The sequence below is a fragment of the Heterodontus francisci genome, unplaced genomic scaffold (genome assembly GCF_036365525.1).
Source record: "Heterodontus francisci isolate sHetFra1 unplaced genomic scaffold, sHetFra1.hap1 HAP1_SCAFFOLD_102, whole genome shotgun sequence".
In the NCBI taxonomy this organism is placed as follows: Eukaryota; Metazoa; Chordata; class Chondrichthyes; order Heterodontiformes; family Heterodontidae; genus Heterodontus; species Heterodontus francisci.
In genome coordinates this window covers 1,574,768-1,590,522 of record NW_027140380.1, presented here as the reverse complement: position 1 = coordinate 1,590,522, position 15,755 = coordinate 1,574,768, and the positions used below count along the sequence as shown (strand labels likewise).

General features: G+C 43.4%; 1 non-coding gene across 1 annotated transcript; it reads right to left on the bottom strand.

Annotated features, from left to right (window-relative positions):
- Positions 1 to 5,638: 5,638 nt before the first annotated feature.
- Positions 5,639 to 5,711, bottom strand: trnaf-gaa (transfer RNA phenylalanine (anticodon GAA)). Its single transcript has one exon. It is a non-coding gene; the product is annotated as a tRNA-Phe (tRNA).
- Positions 5,712 to 15,755: the final 10,044 nt, after the last annotated feature.

Below are 15,755 nucleotides of genomic sequence, written 5' to 3'. Positions count from 1 at the left end.
AAGGTAAACGCCCTGAAAGGTGAACTCTGTTTCTCTCTCCACAGATGCTGCCAGAGTTTCTGAACATTTCCAACACTTGCTGTTTTTATTTCAGAATTTGCAAGATGTTGCTTTGCTCTGAAAAAAAATTGGATGATCGGCTTTGACTGCCAGTGAAATTCCACAGGAGCTAAAAGGAAGTTCTGATATCAGTGGCATGTTGATCTAGGGGTTTGATTCTTGCTTAGGGTGAGTGATTAATTAATGTGTGAGAGATCCTGGGTTCAAATCCTGGACAAGCCCTTCTTCTTTGGCATTTTTAGTTTAAGGTCATTGATTGGTTTCAGCCTTGCAGAAGGCGGAATTGATTTCCATATGGAGCCTGCTTGAGGACCAGAGAGCTGGATTCAAAGAGCTTGATTAACTAAATGTACATATAGCCAAGTGGGAATATAAAATTGTTGCAGTAATTGTGACCTGACTCCAAAAACAACAGGACTGGGTTCTGGACTGGAATGGAATGGAATTCTTCAGTGTTTCTGCTGTTTGGCTTGCATTGACTCATCGATTTTCTTGTTTTTCACTTTGTCGATGCCTTTGAATAATTGTGGATCCTTCTTCAGATTGTCTTCTTTCACCAGGTAGTTCTGACCTCTGATGATGATGATCGTAATGAGCTTCAACTCACTGATAGTTTTGGAACTGAACAGATTTCCTTTGCTTGAGTCTACAACATGGAACTCAGTCTGACATGTGGACCCATGGGAGGATTTGAATGCCACCCCTGCGTTGAAGAATACAGTTGCATCCATCCAATAAGAGACCGAGTAGAAGTGACAGTTCAGTCAGTCAAACATTAAACTTTTAATTTCAGGGTGGTGAGTTTGAGTGCCATTTTGTTTTTCCCTTTTTTAAGGCTTCATTAGCAGAGAGTACAAGGAGTGTTTGAAATGAAATTCAGCAAAAGTATGAGAAAGTCTCACTTTGATTCGGGACTCATCTCTCTGCAGCATCTCGCTGTGAAAGATTGAACTTCATCTCATTTCATTCCCAGCTCGGGGTCAGTGCGGCTCAGTGGGACTTCTGGCTGTCTCCTGCTTCACAATCCATCAGTGCTGAGAAAGCAATGGGGAATATTATTCATGGCTCAGTAACCTGAGGACACCGTCTTAAGGTGAATGGCAAAAGAACCAAAGGCAACATGAGGAAAAACTTCTTTTGCACAGCGAGTGGTTAAGATCTGATATGCACTGCTTGAGAGTGTGATGGAGGCTGATTCAACCATGGCTTTCAAAATGGTATAAGATAATTATCTGAAGTGGAAAAATTGCATGTTTTCATGGAATACATGATTCTGTGGCGTGAGCTGAGTTGCTCGTGCATAGAAGCAGCACAAGCACAATGAGCTGAATGGCTTCCTTTTGTTCTGTAACTATTCTATGATCTATGATTCTTTTCAGAGTGAAATCAACACTCACATACAAGAAACTGACAGGTACAATGTAAACCCCACACTAACATACCAGCGAATGCTAGGGACAGAGTAAAACCAATCAGTCCTGGACTAGAAAATGACAGGTACACTGTGAACTTCGCATTACCAGACAAGAAATTGACAGATACAGTGTGAAACCCACAGTCACGTAGCAGCAGTTGGCAGGTAACGTGCAAAAATCTTTCTTTCATATCCCAACTGCAAGGTACAAAGGAAATTAGTTACAAACCCAGGCTCACACTTCAAAGACTGAGAGATACAAAGCAAAACACATATTCACCTACAAGTACAGAGACGAAGAAACACTCAGAGGAGGTGCAGATTAAAGACACATGCATGTAACAGAAACTGATAGGGATAGAATCAAACCCTTTCTCACTTCTCAGAAACTGATAGATATAGACAAAAGCTGATGCTCACATACAAGTTGTTGAAAGATATGTGGTGAAACTCACAGAGCAATAGCAGAAACAAACAGGTACTGAATAATACCCACAGTCACAGACCAAAAACTGAAATATACTGAGTTAAACATCACTTTCTCACACCAGAAACTCATGGCTACAAAGTGAAGCTTACTCTATCCTCCCAGGCATTGACAGGTGCAAAAGAAAACACTCACGAAGATACCAGGTCAAGAAATGTCCGTAATAAAACCTTTGAGCTGAAAGAATAGCATTCATGACAGGTGTGGTACCCAGAATGCTCAGCGGCCGAGAATCCGCCCAATCTGTGACAGGAGCGGGGAGCGCAGGCGCAGTAGAGACAGCTTTGTCAGCAGCTGGAGCTGCGGGTTCGGAGTTGGAGCGGGATATTCACAAAGTGCGAGAAGACTTTGCGGGCTCACACAGCTGGAGCAGGGCCTCAGGGCCACAATAACATGGAACAATCCCATCTGTATCCCTGCGGATGGCGGTGGTGAAGCTTTTCCCGGTGAAGCTTCCCGAAACCGCGTCTATAAATGAATAAGAATTGGGGACTGGGCAGGGAGCGTCTCTAAATGAATAAAATTTGGGTACTGGTCAGGGAGCGTCTGTAAATGGATAAGAATTGGGGACTGGGCAGGGAGCGTCTATAATTGAATAAGAGTTGGAGACTGGGCAGGAAGCGTTTCTAAATGAATAAGATTTGGGGACTGGGCAGGGAGCGTCGATAAATGCTTAAGAATTGGGGACTGGTTCGGGAGCGTTTTTTTATTCGTTCGTGGGATGTGGGCGTCGCTGGCTCGATCTCAGCTCGAGTAATGTGTCCAGTTCTGGGCACCAGGCTTTAGAAAGGACATCAAAGCTTCTGATACAGTTCAGAGGAGATTTACTAGAATGATCCCAGAGATGCGGGGTGTCAGTTCTCTGGACAGGCTGGTGAAGCTGGGATTGTTCTCCTCAGAGTAGAGAATGTTAAGGGAAGATTTAATAGAGATGTTCAGAATCATGAAGGATTTTCATAGGGTAGAGAGGGAGAAACTGTTTCCACTGTCCTGGGGGTCAGGAACCAGAGGACACAGATTTAAAATAATTGGCCAAAAATGTCAAGGGGAGGTGAGGAGAGATCTTTTTACCCAGTAACTGATTCGGATTTGGAATGAATTGTCTGACAGGGTGGTGGAAACAGATTCAATTATAACTTTCATAAAGGAATTGGACAAATATTTCAAAGTGAAATTCTCCAGGATTATGGGGAAATAGGCAGGGGGTTGGACTAATTGCATCTTTTTGTCAGAGAGTCAGCAGAGGCACAATGGGGCCGAATGGCCTCCTTCTGTGCTGTATGATTCTATGAACATAAGAACGAGGAGCCGGAGTCGGCAAGTCAGCCACTCGAGCCTGCTCTGCCATTCAATACAATCATGGCTGATCTCATCACGGCAGTTCTTGTTTCTTGCCAGTAGATGTCACTTCACTCCAATGCAGTGAAGTTTACAAATCTGAGAGAGAAACAACAGGAAAGAATTGTTCCCATGATAGTGAATGTGTTGGATTTAGAAATACTAGGAGTGGAGACGAGTTATTACTTGTCTGCTCGATCCCCATAGCCCAGTAAAATTATTTCCTTCAAGTGCCCATTCAAATTCCTTTTGTAATTCTCGATTGTCTCCATTTCCACCGCCCTCGTGGGCAGCGAGTTACAGATCATCACCAATCAGTGTAAAAAAAGTTCTTGCGCACATTCCCCCTGTACTTCCTGTCCAAAACCTTCAATCTGTGTCCCCTAGTCCTTGTACCAATAGTTAACGGGAACAATGTTTCCTTGCCAACTTATTTAAAACTGTCATAGCCGAAAACATATCTATCAATTCTCCCCTCACTCTTCTTTGATACAGGCAGAACAACCCTAGCTTTTCCAACCTAACCTTGTAACTAAAATCCCCCATCCCTGGATCCATTCTGGTAAATCACCTCTGCATCCTCTCAAGGACGCTCACATTCTTTCTTAAGTGTGGTAAGCAAAACTGGAAGCAACACTCCAACTGGGGCCGAACCAGAGCTTTATAATGGTTCAGCATAACTTCCCTGCTTTGTACTCAATTCCTCTATTTATAAAGCCCAAGATCCCATATGCTTTGCTAACCACACTCGCAATATGTCTTGCCACCTTCAAAGATTGATGCACATGAACCCCAAGTCCCTCTATTCCAGCACACACTTTAGAACTGTGCCATTAAGTAAATATTGCCTCTCCCTATTCCTTATGCCAAAATACATCACCTCACACTTGTCACTATTAAATTCCATCTGCCACCTGTCTGCCCATTCTGCTAGCCTATCATTGTCCTGTTGCAGGCAGTTCATATCATCCTCACTGTTTGCCACTCCTCCAAGTTTGTTGTCATCGGGATATTTTGAGATTCTACTCAATATTCCAAGATCCAAGTCATTTATCTTTAGCAAAAAAAGCAGTGGTTCCAGCACTGACTCTTGGGAAACACCACGGTCGACTATCCTCCAGTCTGACAAAGAATCATTTCATAAGACTCGCTGTTTTCTGTCCTTAAACCAATTTTCTATCCAATTGGACACTGACCCTCCTATACCACGAACCTCAATTTTGTAAAGCCCCCTTTTATGTGGTACCTTGTCAAACGCTTCCTGAAAATCCATAGAAACAACATCCACTGCATTCCCTTCATCAACCTGCTCTGTTAGTTCATCAAAAAATGCAGTTAGATTAGTCAAGCATGAACTCCCATTTATAAATCCATGCTCACTCTCCTTAATTAACTCAAACCTCTCCAAGTGACTGTTGATTTTTTCCCCTGATTATTCTTTCTAAAACCTTACCCACCGCTGCTGTTAATCTAACTAGCCTGTAGTTAGCCGGACTGTCCTTACACCCTTTCTTGAATGAGGGCGTCGCATTTGCCACTGTTTACTCCTGGCACCTCCCCCGTATCCAGGGAAGATTGGAAGATTATGGCAAACTCTTCCATTATCTGCATCCGCATTTCCTTTCGCAACCTGGGATGCCAGCCATCCAGACCAGGTGATTTATCTACCCGAAGCACAGCCAGCCTTTTTAGTACCTCCCTCTCTCAATTTGTACCCTCTCCATTGACTCTACTCTCTTCACTTCGACTGATATTTTGTCAAATTCCACTTCCTTAGTGATCACTGAGACAAAGTACTCATTAAGTAGATTAACATTGCCCTGCACCTCGAAGCTTATATTATCCTTTTTGTCCCTAATAGGCCCGACTCAACCTCTTACTACCCACTTATCATTTACATGCTGCTCGAAGATTTTTGGGTTTCCTTTCATGTTGACTGCCAGTCTATTCTCATAGAAATAGAGAGTAAGCAAATATAGAAGATATAAGTATTTCCCATCCTTGATGAGGTGGAATTTTTTATGTTGTGGGTAGTACTGTCTTGGCCCACGAGTGTGGTGGAAGCAGAGACAATTAATGATTTGAAAAGGAAATTGGATGAATACTTGAAGGAAAGAAACTTGCAGGAGGAAAGGGATCGAGCTGGTGAGTGGAGCTGACTAGATTGATCCGGGGAGAGCCAGCATGGACATGATAGGCCAAATGACCACCTTCTGTGCTGTAAATGACTCTGTGTTGTTTCTCAAATTCAATCCACTGGTGCTTGGCAAATAATTTCAAAGTAAATTGTGCAACCGGAAAATCAGAACCAAGGCAAGGGACGCATAAGGAAGCGAAATTGCTGAAACCCGGGATTGAACCAGGGACCGTTAGATTTTCAGTCTAATGCTCTCCCAACTGAGATATTTCAGCCGTACATTAACAGTGGTTTGGTGTCCTTGTTTTGGAAGAAAATACATACATTCAAGTTTTCCAAAAAGTTGAAGAACACAACATTTGAGTAATATTCCCCATTGCTTACTCGGTGCTGATGGATTGTGAAGCGGGAGACAGCCAGAAGTGCCACTGAGCCACACAGACCCCGAGCTGAGAATGAAATGAGATCAAATTCAATCTTTCATAGTGAGATGCTGCTGAGAGGGAAGAGTCCTGAATCAAAGCGAGACTTGCTCATTTCAAACACTCCCTGTACTCTCTGCTCATGAAGCCTTAAAAAAGGGAAAAACAGAATGGCACTCAAACTCACAACCCTGCCATTAAAAGTCTCATATTCGACTGACAGAACTGTCACTTCTACTCGGTCTGTTATTGGATGGATGCAACTCCAACGCAGGGGTGGCATTCCACTCCTCCCATGGGTCCACATGTCAGACTGAGTTCCATGTTGTAGACTCAAGCAAAGGAAATCTGCTCAGTTCCAAAACTATCAGCGAATTGAAGCTGATTACGATCAACATCATCAGAGGTCAGAACTACCTGGTGAACGAAGACACTCTGAAGAAGGATCCACAATTATTCAAAGGCATCGACAAAGTGAAAAACAAGAAAAACAAGAAAATCAGTAAGCAAGATGCTGGAGAGAGTTCAGAATCACAGAATCATAGAAAGTTGAGCGCACAGAAAGAGGCCACTTGGCCCATCATGTCTGTGGCGTCTGAAAAATGATCCACCTGTTCTAATCCCACCTTCCAGCATTTGGTCCTTTGACCTGCAGATTACGGCACTTGAGGTGATTATCCAGACTCCTTTTGGATGAGTTGAGGGTTTCTGTCTCAACCACCCTTTCAGGCAGTGAGTTCCACTCCCACACCATCCTCTGGGTGAAAAGGTTTTTCCTCGTCTCCCCTCTAATTTTTCTACCAATCACTTTAAATCTATGCCCCCTCGTCACTGACCTCTCTGCTAAGGTGAATAGACCTTGCACTTCCACTCTATTTAGACCGCTCAAAATGTTGTACATTTCAATCAGATCTCCTCTCAGCCTTCTCTGTTCCAAGGAGAACAGCCCCAGCCTATCCAGTCTTTCCTCAGAGCTGCATTTTTCCAGTCCTGGCAACATCCTTGTAAATCTCCTCTGTACCTTCTCTCGTGCAATTGCATCCTTTCTGTAATGAGGTGTCCAGAACTGCACACAGAACTCAAGTTGTAGCCTAACCAATGAGTTCTACAGTTGCAGTATAAGCTCGCTGCTCTTGTATTCTATACCTCGGCTAACAAAGGAAAGGATTCCATCTGCCTTCTTAACCACCTTATCGACCTGTCCTGCCATCTTCAGGGATCTGTGGACATTCAATCCAAGGTCTCTCACTTCCTCTATACTTCTCAGTATCGTGTATTCTGTTGCCTTGTTTGACCTCCCCAAATGCATCGCCTCACACTTCTCCAGGTTGAATTCCATTTGCCACTTTCCTGCCCACTTGACCAAACCATCAATATCTTCCTTCAGCCTACAGCTATCCTCCTCATTATCTACCTCATGGCCAATCATTGTGTCATCTGCAAAGCTCTTGATCATGCCCCCTACTTCCAAATCGCTAATATGTACCACAAAAAGCAGGGGACCTGGTACTGAGCCCTGCAGAACACCACTGGAATCAGCTTTTCGTTCGCTAAAACACCCGTCAACAATTACCCTTTGTTTCCTGCCACTGAGCTAATTTTGTATCCACCTTACTGCATTTCCCTGTATCCCATAGGTTTTTATTTTTTTAACCAGTCTGCCATGTGGGACCTTGTCAAATGCCTTGCTAACATCCATGTGGGACACGTCAGTTGCACTACCCTCATTTATCTTCCTTGTTACTTCTTCAAAAAATTCCATCAAGTTGGTCAAACAAGATCTTCGCTTAAAAATCCATGCTGACTATCCTTGATTAACCTGTGCTTTTCGAACTGACAGTTTATTCTGTCTCTCACAATAGGTTCCAGTTATTGGGCCATGACTGAGGTTAGTCTGACTGGCCTGTAATTACTCGGTCTTTCCTTCGCTCCCTTTTTCAACAGAGGTTCAACCTCTTTTGTAGCAGACTATTGTAAATTTCACAATTCGCATGGGAAAAAGTATTAAATACTTCACTTACAAGTTCTAATGTTACTGGCGAAATGAGGGCTTATGTATGATTTGAACCCAGGACCTCACACAAATACACAGCAGGAATTCTGCTCCTTTACCAAAAAGCCATCTCCTTTATAGAGATGTAAATATGCAATATTGGAAGAGTGGAGGACTTGGGACCAAAACAGTGACTTTGACTTTTCTGCCTGTCTTCCAAATTCTGCAAGGTTCCATGCAGACAATTAATGAACTGTCAGGGTGTTACTTTATTCCATTCTTCTTCTTCTTATTCTTCTTCTTAGGCAGTCCCTCGGGAACTAGAATGATTTTCTTCCACTTCAGGGTTCTGGGTCCAGTGACTAGATGTCTACTTAAATCGCAGAGAAATTAAACACTTTTCAATTTGTCTCACGACATAAATAGCAACATTTGCAGATATTTCACAGCTGTATGATTGGATGCTTCTAACGTTGTTACACTCAGTACACATGGTACTTTCATGTTGCAATAAATATTATAATATCTATTCAGGTAACTGTCATCCCACAGCTCCAAAATTTCACTGGTTCAACATTCTCATCAAACACTAAAGCATTCCACAAAGCAAGGCTCACAAATTCAACACCAGTTTCTCTTTTGGAGTCTCTCTGGTGTAATCTGATCTCTGATAGATTACTGGTGATCACCCTCCACATGAGCAGTCGTCCTAATCCCATGTACCTGTCCTGTTCCCACCTCCCTTTCCTGTATACACAACAGAATTCCATACTGCTGATATATGCTGGTAAACACTTTCCTTGTTGTATGAAACTGTGATTACAGTGGAAATCCGCAAGAGAGGAAGCTATTGTTGGCACCTTTAACTCTGCAGCCAGTGACCAGAAGAATTTTCACTCCTGAACGAGGACTGTTTCAATTTCCTTTTGGAAGATCACATCATCACATGAAGGAAGTGAAGTGCTTTTGTATCACAGTGACCACAGAGGAGTTTTAAAACAAACTATTAAATTATGAATTCATATTTTATTTTGAATGCTACATTGGAGGTTAATTTCACAGACAGTCCTGCAGTTTATGATTTGTGTGAAATCAGTGAGATTGTGAGTTGGGTCGACCCCTCCCGATCAGAGTCACCAGGACAAAGGGAGTGTTTAGTCATCGACATCTTGCTCAGTTCAGCATTTTGGTGGCTGGCTCTTGAACTCACACCGTCTCCTGACAGTGACAGGAGTAAACAAGTTATCGCTGAGGATTTCAAGTGCTATTTAAAGATTATTCACCTTTTACTGTTCACTTACTGCTGGAGGTTTGAAGAGGACATTTGAAACACGTTGGGAGACTTTCTGGGAAACTTTGTCAAGACTTCACCAACACTCTGTCAGCATTTACTCGGGAAATACTCTGAGGATTTCACCTATAAAGAGTAAGTGCTGTGTTACTCCACCTTATTGGAAACTTTACAGGAATCAGCAGGAGAAAGGGAGCGTTTGGTCATTGACATCTTGCTCGGTCCGCGGGAGAAATGGGAGGAGGACACGAGGCCAGGCTGAGCAGCACCAGCCGCGGCAGGAGAGAAGGACAGGAGAGACAGGAGAGGGAGGTGGACTCCTTCTCCTCTGTAAGTACAGGACATTCCTCCTCCTTTGGACCTCCTCCATCAGGACCTCCAGTACTGTACCTGTGAACCTGTGCCTTCGTTCCCTCAGTCCCTGAGTGATCCTGAAACATGCTGCTGTGTGTCAGGCAGCACACTTCACACCTTCAGTGGAAATGTGTGTGTGGAATCCACTTATACTGCACCAAGAACATTGCTTCGAATCAGCACTCGAGTGATGAACTGCAGCTTTCTGTTTTCATGCCTCCAGGCAATTTCAAATTATGGTCATCAGAATGTTGTGTGAAAACCAGATTTCAAACAGGCGAGTCTTATTATCACAGCACCCGTATCCCAAAATCACCAGCTGGAATTTCCTTCCAAAAACCACCCACTTCTGGGAGCTGGTCTGGCAAGTGAAGTGGGACACGGCCCCACAGCAAAACTCCACACCAGAAGTGACCACTGGGATTTCTGCCATGATTTCCCTCTCTGAGCCTCTGTAACTCTGATCATTTTGTGACAGTGCACCCACCAGAATCAAATGACTGGGGCGACGGGGGAGAAATGGCTAAATGTGAACACACAGTGGGCTAATTCTGGATTACGGATTTACCAGGAGTTATGGCAATGATGATGAAACTGCAGTTTCTGAGCAGTCAAGGCTACGTTGTCAGAATGCCAGCTGTGGAAGCAGTAACTGTTGTCACTGTAGAAGTGACCAGAGCTCTTCGACCCTCCTCCTAATGTCTGGTTGGCAGCTACATTGATCTCCCGGACGGCCAGTGCCCAGGGTCTTCCTCACTTCATGTGTTGCCTCCCTCATTGTGTTGGCGGTGTGAGTTCTGGACTCCTCCAATTGTCCCGTCATCTGCACCAGGAGAGAAGAGACTGTCTCCACAGCCTGTGTGTGAGACCAATGCTCATCAATCATTGATCTTTACCAGCCGAGGCCTCGGAGATATTGCTCTTGGAATCCTCAGCTGAGACCTCCTGCTTCTGTCACCCCCGGGGGGGAGACAGATTTCTCCTCAATGTTATCCCCAGTTCCTCCTGCTCACTGCTGCTCTGTGTCAGGAATACTGCCTCCCTGAATGGGTTTGAAGATTCACCAATAGTTACAATAACACAACAGAATATTTATTTAATTACAATCCATACATTTACAAATGTGTAGGTCATGTTGAAAGAATGATCAGTTTGTTGTTCTGAAGAGGAGGAGGTGGAGGAGGATCGGGGTCTGTGTCTTTAGGTTTCATTCTGGTGGGGGACAGCAGCAGTTCATTACACAGCTCGTCCACCAGGTAACCCACCGGGCGGGTCGGACACGTTCCAGCTGCTGCAGGAGTAAAGTTGAAAAGGTCACTGCGTGTTCTCGGAGCTGCTCCTGCTCATTATTGAAGAATAACTCACAATCCATGGTATAGGAATTGATCTTTCACTGATCAATGGTTTTGTTTCTGAGAGTGAATCACAGCAGAGAGAATTCACAGCTAAATTTCAAACATCTATAAGTAGGGATTTGTGTGTCAATAGTGTGGAGACACTAAAGATCCCTTTGAATCAGACAATTATAGAGACGGAGCTGAATACATGGAAAGAAATGGAGGATGGGAACAGATGATGAACCTCTGCAAATTCAACAAGGAGGTTGTTCTGCTGCCAGAGCAATGGTGGAATATGCTGGTCCCAGTCTGCCTGGTATTGTGGAGCAGCTGGCTTCTCTCATCCTTAAGATCCAACACTGTCAGGCAGTCACTGTGACTGTCTTCCTTGGAGAACTGATAAAAGCTCCACAGGTTTCGAAGCATCTTAAACTAACTGCTGTGATAGGTATCTGAGGAAGTCCATGTAACTCCCATTGGGCTCCTCTAGATATCAATGAGGAAGCCTCGGAAGATCCAGTAAGTGGCAAGATCATCCACAGTGTTGACCTACAAGATCTGATGATCTCCTCACTCTTTCCATCCAAGTGCAACAATAAGTGAACCAGTTTGGAATGGACCTGTTGGTAGAAGAAAGATCTTCACCCTCAGATTCCACTTGGTCATGTTTCCCAACACATTGGAACATTTCCACCAGTACTTTCTCACACCTTCCCTCAAAGAGTGACTGAATTCTGCTGAGGATTGTATCGACAAAGGGTGGATTAGTGTTTGCTCTCAACTGAATCATGTTCTTCGACAGGTATGACAGCACCTCAAGCGTTAGCATCTCTTTGTTGTGCTTATTCCTCAACAGGATAATGATTGAGTCCAGCACCCCCCAAAACCATCCAGCATCTCCAACGGTCATGTTCTCCAGGCCCCTGACACACTGCAATGAGAGAAGCAAACAGCAAATACCTCAACAATCTGCTCACCAGAGTGATTGTGAGTGGTTGCGAAGAGGATGGAAGGACAGCAAGTGACAATATTAGCTTGCCCAGCGGAGACAGAAATTGATGAAACCTGGTGGTGTTTGGAGGATCCCCCAGCTCCAAAACTTGAACAGAGACAGGGAATGAGGCCACCGTTCCCTTTCTCACCCCCTTTATCATCTCCGACTTCGGAGCACCAAACCTACATGGTTCAAGTGGTGACTGAGGTAACTGCAGCAGCCCGACAGCGTCTCTAGTTTAAATTAGCTAACTCAGCCAAGAGCAGGAATCAAACCTGAGATCCTCTGGTTCATATGGTTGAATGCCAGGTGAACGGCAGTGCCTTTACCACTAGACCATTGGGGAACTCGAGAAACTGCGTTTCTAAATTAAAAAGTGCAATTTGTTTTCAGCAGCTTAAAAAACACAGATTTAGTATATTTTCACAATTCCCTGTCTGGTTTTTACACAAATGCACTGAGTTCCCATTGAGCCTTGAGGATAGAGTGTAATTAGTCTACAAAAGCAGACAGGTCAAATGGCTCCTGATTGGGACAATCTGATTAATGTCATTTAAGAATTATAATAACTTAAATCTCTGGGAAGGAGAGGAACTTATTACACTGGGTTTTTAAAAATCTACAATATATGTGATTATGTTTGTAAACGGTTTCAAAGCAGCTGTTTACAGAAGTTAAAGGAACTCGGTTATGAATTATAGTCATCTTTTTGATGAGGCATTATTAGAGGTCATGCTAGATTAACGCTGGTGTTTTGTAGAACCACCGTTTCTCTGGCCTCAAAATTCCTCGCGTTCTGCCACAATGTTGCTCATCAACACACTTAGCCTTTAGATCCTTAACTATTTACAAACATCTCCCACCCCCCAAAAAATTATATTCCCTGTGCTTGAATGGATCAGATTGTCAGACGGCTCTAATCTTGATTACCTCATGTTTTTTCATGCTTGTAGAGAAAGGGAACACATCTACAAAAGGTCAGGGATGAGTTTTGTTTGACCTGTAGGTTCTGGATTTCTTCGGTAAGTTGTATGGTCTGTTTAGTAGTGCAGTCTTCGGAAGGCAAGCCTGCTTTTGCTGCAGAGCCTCTGCTGGAAGCACAGCAGCTCAGTGAAGTGCTTGAAGACTCAATATCATCTGTCAAGCTGCTGTCTTCTAGATCTGGGGAGTAAAAAACACAATCACATGAATAAAAAGTTACTGTGCTGAGAATGTTTCAGGTTATTGAAGTGTTGTGGCTCAGTCTGGGTTCAACAAACTCCATAAGAGAAACAAGCAGTTTGCAAGAACCGGTTTCTCAATTGTATAAAAACCGTCATTCTTCAACTCAACCGAAAGCGAAACAAATGTTACATTCTGTAGAAAAAAATTATTCCCTTATTGCTCGGGCTGTCAACACAGGCCAAACCCATGCATACGAGGGAGTCAGTGTGACTGCATGGTGTCACAAGTGTTTCCACCCGGACCATTGAGGCCAGACTCCTTTTCTTAAAGATGGTCTTTTTGCATCTTCCCCATGCCCTGCACCATAATTCACTCCTCGCCAAGTGTACAAGTGACCTTACACACTACAAATTAGCAGCACTAGAACAGAACCGTGTGGGGCACTGCTACCCACTTCCATCCCCTCGGAGAAACTGCCCTTAACTCCTACTCTCCTCTCCCTCAGAACCAGTTTTTAATCCCATTTCATCCCATTCCCCTAATACCAAAAGTGTTAATCTTCTCCAATGGTCTCCTCTCTACTAACTTTTCCAAGGCATTCCGAATGTCCCTGTACACACGGCCACCATTATCTGTCACTTCAAAAGAACTCTATTGGGTTTTGTCGAGCACGATTTTCCTTTATGAAACCAGTGTTTCTGCTTCTAATAATTTTCTCACTTGGATATTTAGTAATTTTATCTTTAAAGATTCTAAACATTGACCTAGAAAATAAGAAATAGGAGCGGGTGTAGATAGTACGGCACCTCGAGCCTCTCCACCATCCAATAAGATCATGGTTGATCTTCTACCTCAATCCATTTCCCACCCTATCCCCATTTCCCTTGTTTCCATTCACGTCCAACACTCTACCAATCTCAGTCTTGAACATACTCACTCAACTAACATAGATGTTAAATTAACTGGGCTGCAATTATTCGGCTTAGTTCTGTCACCCTTTTCGAAGATGGATATTACATTACCTTTGAATGAACATAATAAAAGTGTCAGTGCAAAGTTGAAACCACTTCACACTGATCGAAAATGCAGTCTAAATACACCCAAAATGCAAGAGGGAACTTCAGGATTTTGACCACAAAGACTTAATAATGGATCCAGTTGATGTGAGGATTAGTGAAATAGATTCAGAAACACATTTGTGAATAAGATCTTGGGTTTTACAAAGAGGAGATGTAAAATACATACAGGTTTTCCAAATCTATTTTGAAGATCTGTTAGCTGTACCTTGAGCTCGCAGTTCTGTGTCCTCACCATGCTTATCATAACCTTGTCACTGCATGAGAGGGAGTCTCATGCAGGTGAGTTACCTCTTTTCCATTGGTTGTTTTGCCCATGCGCGACACTTCACTCAGACTACGAAGCAAACAGATAACCTATCCCCAGACATATAGCAATTCAGCCTTACAGGTTATAAACATTGGGATTCTGAGGAATGCCATCTGGCCTATTCAAGCTCATTGATTCAGAAAGAACTGCATCCCTCACTCCCACACTCTCCAACTGTTTCTTCAGTGTTGACAAGCTTTTTTATCTTCACTGCCCTATCTGGAAGTCTTTTCCACACGGCGATCACTATTTGTGTCCAGAAATTCCTGACATCAGTCCTAATTTTGCTTTCTCCCAGTTGAACCTGTGTGTCTTAGTTTGCTAAAATAACTGGCACTAGCTTTCATGTCCTAGGCTGACACTCCAATTTCACTTTCACTGAGGAGCCTCCTAGTCTGTAGATGGAGAATATTACTGCTGGGCACTTACGGGTTCAAACCCACATCATGTTGTTTTGTTGCAGCATGAACTGTTGCATTATATATAACTTTACAAACAGCATTTCAATTATTTTATCCAATCATTGTTTTTCTCCTCCTCTGGTTGTTGTGTCCTCACTGGGATTATGATCCATGGGTTCGGTCAGCCTTCTAGAACATTCTTCATGTGTGAGCTGAGAGAGCCATTGTTGACAGGCTGCTTGGAGCACATCACAAGTTCAGCTTAATCTCTCCCTTGCCTCAGGTCCATCCCTGTGTAATTGACATCAAGTCACTGAATTGCTATTAGGAGGAGGAATCCTGGCTACGTTTTCCCATTCTTAAACTAAGGACACTGAGACTAAATGTGGTACGTCAGCTCAGCACAAATCTGGGCAAATCTACCTTGGGGTTTCCGAGTTTCCATCATTCCATTGCCACGCCACATACACCCATTAAACCTTTAGGGGAGGTGGAACAACAAACAGCGGCAAAGAATTTTGATCCCGTTTCTCCAGTTGAATGTGTCCAGTGCATTTCTTTTTTTGTTTTAAAGAACATTTTTTCCTCAAGCCCAAAGAGAGTGGGAAAAGGAACTGGATTGCTCTCTCACATCATTCTGTGCAGTTCAGTTCAGTCAAAACTCTGAATGGATGTGTTCTTTGAGATTTATGTCTTCTGGGAAAGCCATTCCTCCTCCCCCTGCCCTAAATGAAGAGGGAGCCCCTCTTATCTGTGCAGGGATAGGCACTGACATGTTGATGTTGCACCATGGACATTTGACAAAATTATTGACTCAGCCATGGACATGGGGGCAATTAATCTGTATATAAATTGTATAGCCAATCTGATGCCTTCAAAACACAGTCTGATTTAAAACATATTTTCTCCCTATAAATAAAGTAGCATACAAACATCAATGGAGAGCAGCAAAATGCATTAGCTGGCAAGCAAGCAAT